Raw genomic sequence first — 5,789 nt, 5'->3', positions numbered from 1 at the left:
AACCCATACCTGCTTTGATCCATCATCAAGCACTAATGGTGTCGCCTCCTCTTTGGTGAGATCGAGTTTACCCATGACTTTCTTCATGTGCGCCCTCGCTGCCCTGGGCGAGAGAGCCTCCTTGCCCCTCGATGAATCTGAACAACAAACAATTGCGATGGAAACATCAACGAACACTATAAACTGAATAAACCAAGAAAGTCGGTTAATTCAGTTCGGTTCGTTATTTTATCATTGATGAGGGAGCCAACAAATAATTCAGAAATCAAATGCAATCGTAATAGACCATAGGGACTCAACTCATCACGAAAGAACAACGCTATAAAGCGTGCGTCGCTCTCTAGCTTGTATCCAAATGTTCTGCTCCAATGCAAGATTCTAAATTCAGAAGGATCGATGTTGGCCCAATTCTAATTCACCGATTAACCCATCAAAACATACCAAGCGGTGGAAAACCAAATCCAGTCAAAACTCAAAAGTCAAAACACCCACCCCGGTCCCCGAAAGTGCAAAAAAAAAAAAAAACACAAACCCCACCCCCAACACGAACCTGCTCCGTGCTCACACACGAAGCCGCTCCCGGCGGCCACCGCCGCAACCCCTTGCGAGCGCCGCCCCACCGCCGAGACCGCTCGCTCATCCCCGCGCGACCTCCTCAGCCCCGCGCGTGCGCCGCCCCACCTCCACATCGCCGAGCCGCGCGCGAAACCGTTGATGCGCCGGCTCGAACTCGCTGTCCCCATTTCTCCGGACGCCGGGGACGCAGATGCCGCCGAAGCCATCGTGTGCGCGTCGGGGACGCAGCATCCGCTGCCTCCATTCCTCTGCGTGGCCTTCGATGCACATCCTTAATTTCTCCAGTAGGAACCACCATGTAAAAAACTCAAACCCTTCGTTTTCTGTTGTTGCCGCCATTGGAGGTGCTGTGCCACTAGGACGATGAGGTATACGAGGTATGAGCTCGAGGCGCTCTCAGCGGGGCGCCGTCGTGGGGGGCGCAGGCGATTCGGTGGGCCGAGGTGCACTCCGCGCTCCCCGCCGCCGGCTTCTCCGGGGAGTACTGGTGCTGCTCGCCACCGACACGCCGGTGAGTGGGAGTAAGGCTTCCCGCGGCGGGACGAAGGGCCCCGAAGCGGCAACGCCCCAGTTCCAATTGAGTAAATCCCAGCCGCGGAGCACCGACATTTACGAGTTGAGAATTTGTTGATTTACGAGCCACATTGCTTCATATAAACATTAATCCTTTTATTTACACTTGCCTTCTGGATTATTTGTTTGCTCACTCGATTTCTTCATTCACTGTAGTTGATGGCACTGGAACGATGCTCAGGCTGAACTTGAAAATAAGGAGGGCTCGGCTATTTCCATGTTTTTGTGCTGGCCAGCAATGCCGCTTAATTGTTCTTTTTTGACGCTTCTGTTTAATTGTTCTTGGATGGTGGATGGTGAAATCTTGTTTTGATAAGTAGTTCTTGTGCTAATTGATTCTTCTATTTAGTGTGATAGCATATTTTGTTGCAAGTGTAAAATCTGGGGAGATGTGAGGATGATTTCTTGGCAGTGGTTGCTGTGATATTTGACAAGAAATCTTGGAAGCCAAGATGTATCGGTTTTCTTTTCAGTGTAAATGAATGGTGTCATACGAGATTTTAAGCTGAATATCTGCTCGGAACTACTTATCTGGACATACATTATCTGCATCCTTGGTCACTTTTATATAAAACCATTGATATCTTACTCTGGAGAATGATTGAAGTTTGAGCTTTTAGCCATCTAAAAGGCTGAAAGTGGCTCTGAAGCCTCAAAACTTAATTCATGTGAATATCTGCCAAGGGCGGCCGTACTGCCCGAGGATTTATATACCTCAATTTTTCAACCTGTTAGTCCTTTCACCTTGCTATCTGAAATGTGTGATCTTGATGCTAATTCCATGGAGAAGGAGAACTACAAAAAGTCAATGTGAGACCCTAGCCTAAAAGGGAAAATCGCTCTGTAGTCATCTCTAGAACAAGGTATGCCCTGAATCTTTCACACTTGTATACCTCAATTTTTCAACTTGTTAGTCCTTTCACCTTGCTATCCGAAATGTGTGATCTTGATGCTAATTTTATGGAGCAGGAGAACTACCAAAATTTCAAGGGGGAGAGCCTGGCCTAAAAAGGTGAAATCGCTCTGTAGTCAGCTCCGGAACAAGGTATGTCATGAATCTTTCACACTTATGATTATTGGGAGGTATGGCCGTATGACTATTCTTGTACTTACCCAATTTATCTGGACGGAAAGTGGAATTCGGATTTTAGTGTTCTTGCTTTCTTTTTGTTTATGTTAAATTTTTTGGACCTGTTAGTGTAATTAAGGCAAGAAATATTTGTTAGAGAATCATGTGGCATCCTAGAGTGGAGGAAGAATATTAAGCAAATGTTGGGAGTAGGCTGGTCTTTTAGTTTTCCTTGTTGAAATTGTTGTATGTAAAATGTGAGGGAATCATGAGGTCATGTCCTGGTTACTGCAATATTTTGGTAATAGAGCCTGAAGTCAAATGTTTTTGTCAGAAAGTTTAATATTGACACTATTTCAAGACTGCATAACTGGACATCATTTCTGTAAATCATTTTCTATTTACCCAGAATGCCAGTTCTGGGTACCAATCAACCAAATGGTGAAAATTCTTGACCAAGTCCTAAGGCCCCGCTTGGATTATTGTATTCCAAAATACACCGGTAAAACATACACCCTTAAAATAAAGATCCGGCTAGGGGTAGTCGTTTGGTTGGTCGTTTTTGAGTTACACCTGTAATCAGCCGTGTTATTTGATACACTCCTCGGTCCGTCGTTTCCCCCCACCACCCGTAATCCTCTCCTCTCTCTCGAGATCTAGGCGACGTAGAGTGCTTTGCCGCAATAACCACAAGGGACGGGGCAGACACTGGCGCCGGTGTCCGTGACAAGGTGAGGCGACGGCGATGGGTTGAGGTGCGGGCATTCGTGACGGGGTGAGGCGCCGGCGGCCGTGACCTTGACTGCAACGGCGACTCACTCCTACAAGCGGCCACGATCCAACCTCCTCTCCCTCAACTCCAGTCCACTGTCTGGCATCGAGTTCGTCACCGACGCGGACGCGGATTTTTAGAGCACGGGCTCCTGGACACCTCCTATCTTCACCATCTAATATTGCTTTGAGATTCGTGCTACACAACTAACTACATGAAAACTTTCTCTTTTTTGTTTCTTCAAAACAAAACAACAAATGAACTTGAAACTTTCCAGGACAACAAAACATTCTTAGAACAAAGTGGGATAAAACTTTCAGATTTTTTTGTCCAAGAAAAATATAGAAAATGAGATTTTTTTAATTGAAAAAAAAAATTCTTATTTTTAGTACTTATGATGCGCGAAAAAATCTGAAAGTTTTTTCGCACATTCTAGTAAGAATGTTTTGTTGTGCTGAAAAGTTTGAAGTTCATATGTTAAACTATATGGGAGAAACAAAAAAGAGAAAAGTTCTTGCACGAATCGCGATGCAGAATTGGATTGCTAGATAAGGGGGTGTCCATGAGCCTAAGCTCCACAGGATATTTTCTGTCACCGATGTCTGCTCCCCCTTCTTCCCCAATACTTCTGGATGGTCTCCAAACTGAACAACACAAGCTTTGTTGTTCTTAAATTAGTCCTAAACAATAATCTTGTGTTTGGTAGCATTTGGCAGTTCTTGAGTCAATTCTAGGCATAATCTTGCCATGCTTTATGATTCAGATGGAATGCCGTGAGATGTGGAGCTAGTGTTCATAATTAACATCATCTGGTTGAGCCAAGTACTTGACTAACTTGGGTAGTTGAGCTGACTGGTAAAAGGAAATAAATGTCAATGTAATTGTAATGTTAACCTGCATATGGCATCTTTGCATGTTTACTTGTGATGCCAACTGATGACCACCACTTGGGTTAAGAACTTAAGATGATTATAAGCTTCGTGGTGAGCTGGTCAAGATTCAACATATTTATGTTTGTCGCAATCTCAAATATTAACTTCTACTCCAAGCACACACATGGTTTGATTTATATGCATTTGATTAAGTCGTAGCACTGCTTGACAATCGTAATATTCTATGGTTGTTACCATGGGAATCAATGCAGAAGATAGCCAGCGGGTAGCTGATATGCCCGAATTGCAAGTTAGCCTCTTTCCCTATCAATTAACTTGAAATTGCAAGTTAGCTTCTTTCCCTATCAAGAGAGAAAGGGCAGCAGGCTGTTCACCGCCCTGCATCCGCCGCCAACCATCGCCCACATCCGCCTCCGGCCGTGGCCTACACATCTCCACCGGTCCCTCTCACATCTCTTTTCCCACACACCACATCCCCTTTCCCTCGCTGGAGCTCCCCGCTGACTTCAACGACCTGCAGCGGCTGCCCCTGCTCTAGGTCTGCCGCCACCAGACCTCCTGGTCGTCGTATAGAGTGGCAACTCCAATGGCCAAGCGACCGAAGAGATCAAGTGACAGTTAGATAAATTCTTGGTACATAGGACTGATATGAACTTCTTTTCTACCAGGATAAAAAAATTAGCATGCTTTATTTATCGAAGAAATAAACTCTATGTTAAACCGTGACTCATTTTTCACACAAATTTAAATTTTATGAATAATTTCTTTGCACTAAATACAATGTAGAACATTTAATTTCTGTGTGGAGATGAGCCCACATTTTTATGTGCACATTGGTAGCGTTTTCCCATTTGAGCATGATTTCTATAGTGCATGATGTCTATTTGCAAGTCTATTCTTATGAACTACTATGATGCATCTCATATTTCTTTGCCCTGATAGGTGATTGTGGTGCTATATATTTGGACAAAGAGATTGTATGCATTCATCTATCTGAGCTTATTTTTAGAGTAACTGGTATGTTCTCAACATCCCTTTGAACGCAGCAGTGACAAGACAAGACGGTCTATCAACAGAAAGACAACCTCTCATAACATGGTGCATATTTTGTTAGCAAGGTAGTATATGTTGTTAAGTCATGGAAGTTATCAACTCTGAGTTGTCCATTCTTAAAGGACCATAACTGGTATGCCAAATGATAACATTACTCTTAATGTGGTTGTGCAAGCGTTATGCATTTTACCAGTTACCTTCTCCCGTTTACTTTTTTCAAACCAAAAGGTTATCTTATCCTCTGAATTTTTTGCACTTAATTACTGATTTGGAATAATAGATATAGTGTTGTACTGTACTGGAATGCTCTTCTATTAGCATAACAGTCCATGGTAAAATGGCTATGAGAAGTCGATGTCTTTTGAGATTTTTAGGAACACTCATTTAAGTAGACCTTGCGGCCATGGAGGGAACCCGATGATAAAGACATGAATTTGCTTGCAATCTCGGTATTATGTATGCATACTTCCTGACTGCTTATAGGATATTAACACATTTTATTAAGGGGGATTTGCTACAAAAAGTGCTGGCATTTTATTAAGGGGGATTTGCTACCTATGTTTCATGATCTGTTCTCTGGACAGCTTCAATTATTTCACTTGAATTTTGGAACTATCACACTGCTTCCTAAGAAAACGGATGCTGTAAGAATTGAGCAGTTCAGGCCGATCAGCCTTCTCAATGTTAGTTTCAAAATCTTTACCAAGGTCGGGACTAATAGGCTCACACAGATTGCGCATTCTGTGGTGCAACAATCCCAAACTGCTTTCATGCCAGACAGAAACATCCTTGAAGGGGTGGTCGTCCTTCATGAAAAGCTCCATGAAATCCATTCCAAAAAATTAGATGGAGT

The 5,789-nt window shown here is 43.5% G+C and overlaps 1 long non-coding RNA gene across 2 annotated transcripts; it reads left to right on the top strand.

Annotated features, from left to right (window-relative positions):
- The first annotated feature begins 516 nt into the window (after positions 1-516).
- Positions 517-5,440, top strand: LOC120968098 (uncharacterized). 2 transcript variants are annotated; one of them, XR_006666311.2, is made up of 3 exons: positions 517-1,191; positions 1,306-2,012; positions 2,119-5,440. It is a non-coding gene; the product is annotated as an uncharacterized lncRNA (long non-coding RNA). The 2 variants fall into 2 exon arrangements; XR_005762214.3 differs by having other exon boundaries at positions 517-2,012; positions 2,119-2,194; positions 4,826-5,440.
- The last annotated feature ends 349 nt before the right edge of the window (positions 5,441-5,789 follow it).

This window comes from Aegilops tauschii, chromosome 7 (genome assembly GCF_002575655.3).
Source record: "Aegilops tauschii subsp. strangulata cultivar AL8/78 chromosome 7, Aet v6.0, whole genome shotgun sequence".
In the NCBI taxonomy this organism is placed as follows: domain Eukaryota; kingdom Viridiplantae; phylum Streptophyta; class Magnoliopsida; order Poales; family Poaceae; genus Aegilops; species Aegilops tauschii.
The sequence above is the reverse complement of the archived record's forward strand: the minus strand, read 5'-3'. Positions and strand labels throughout refer to the sequence as shown.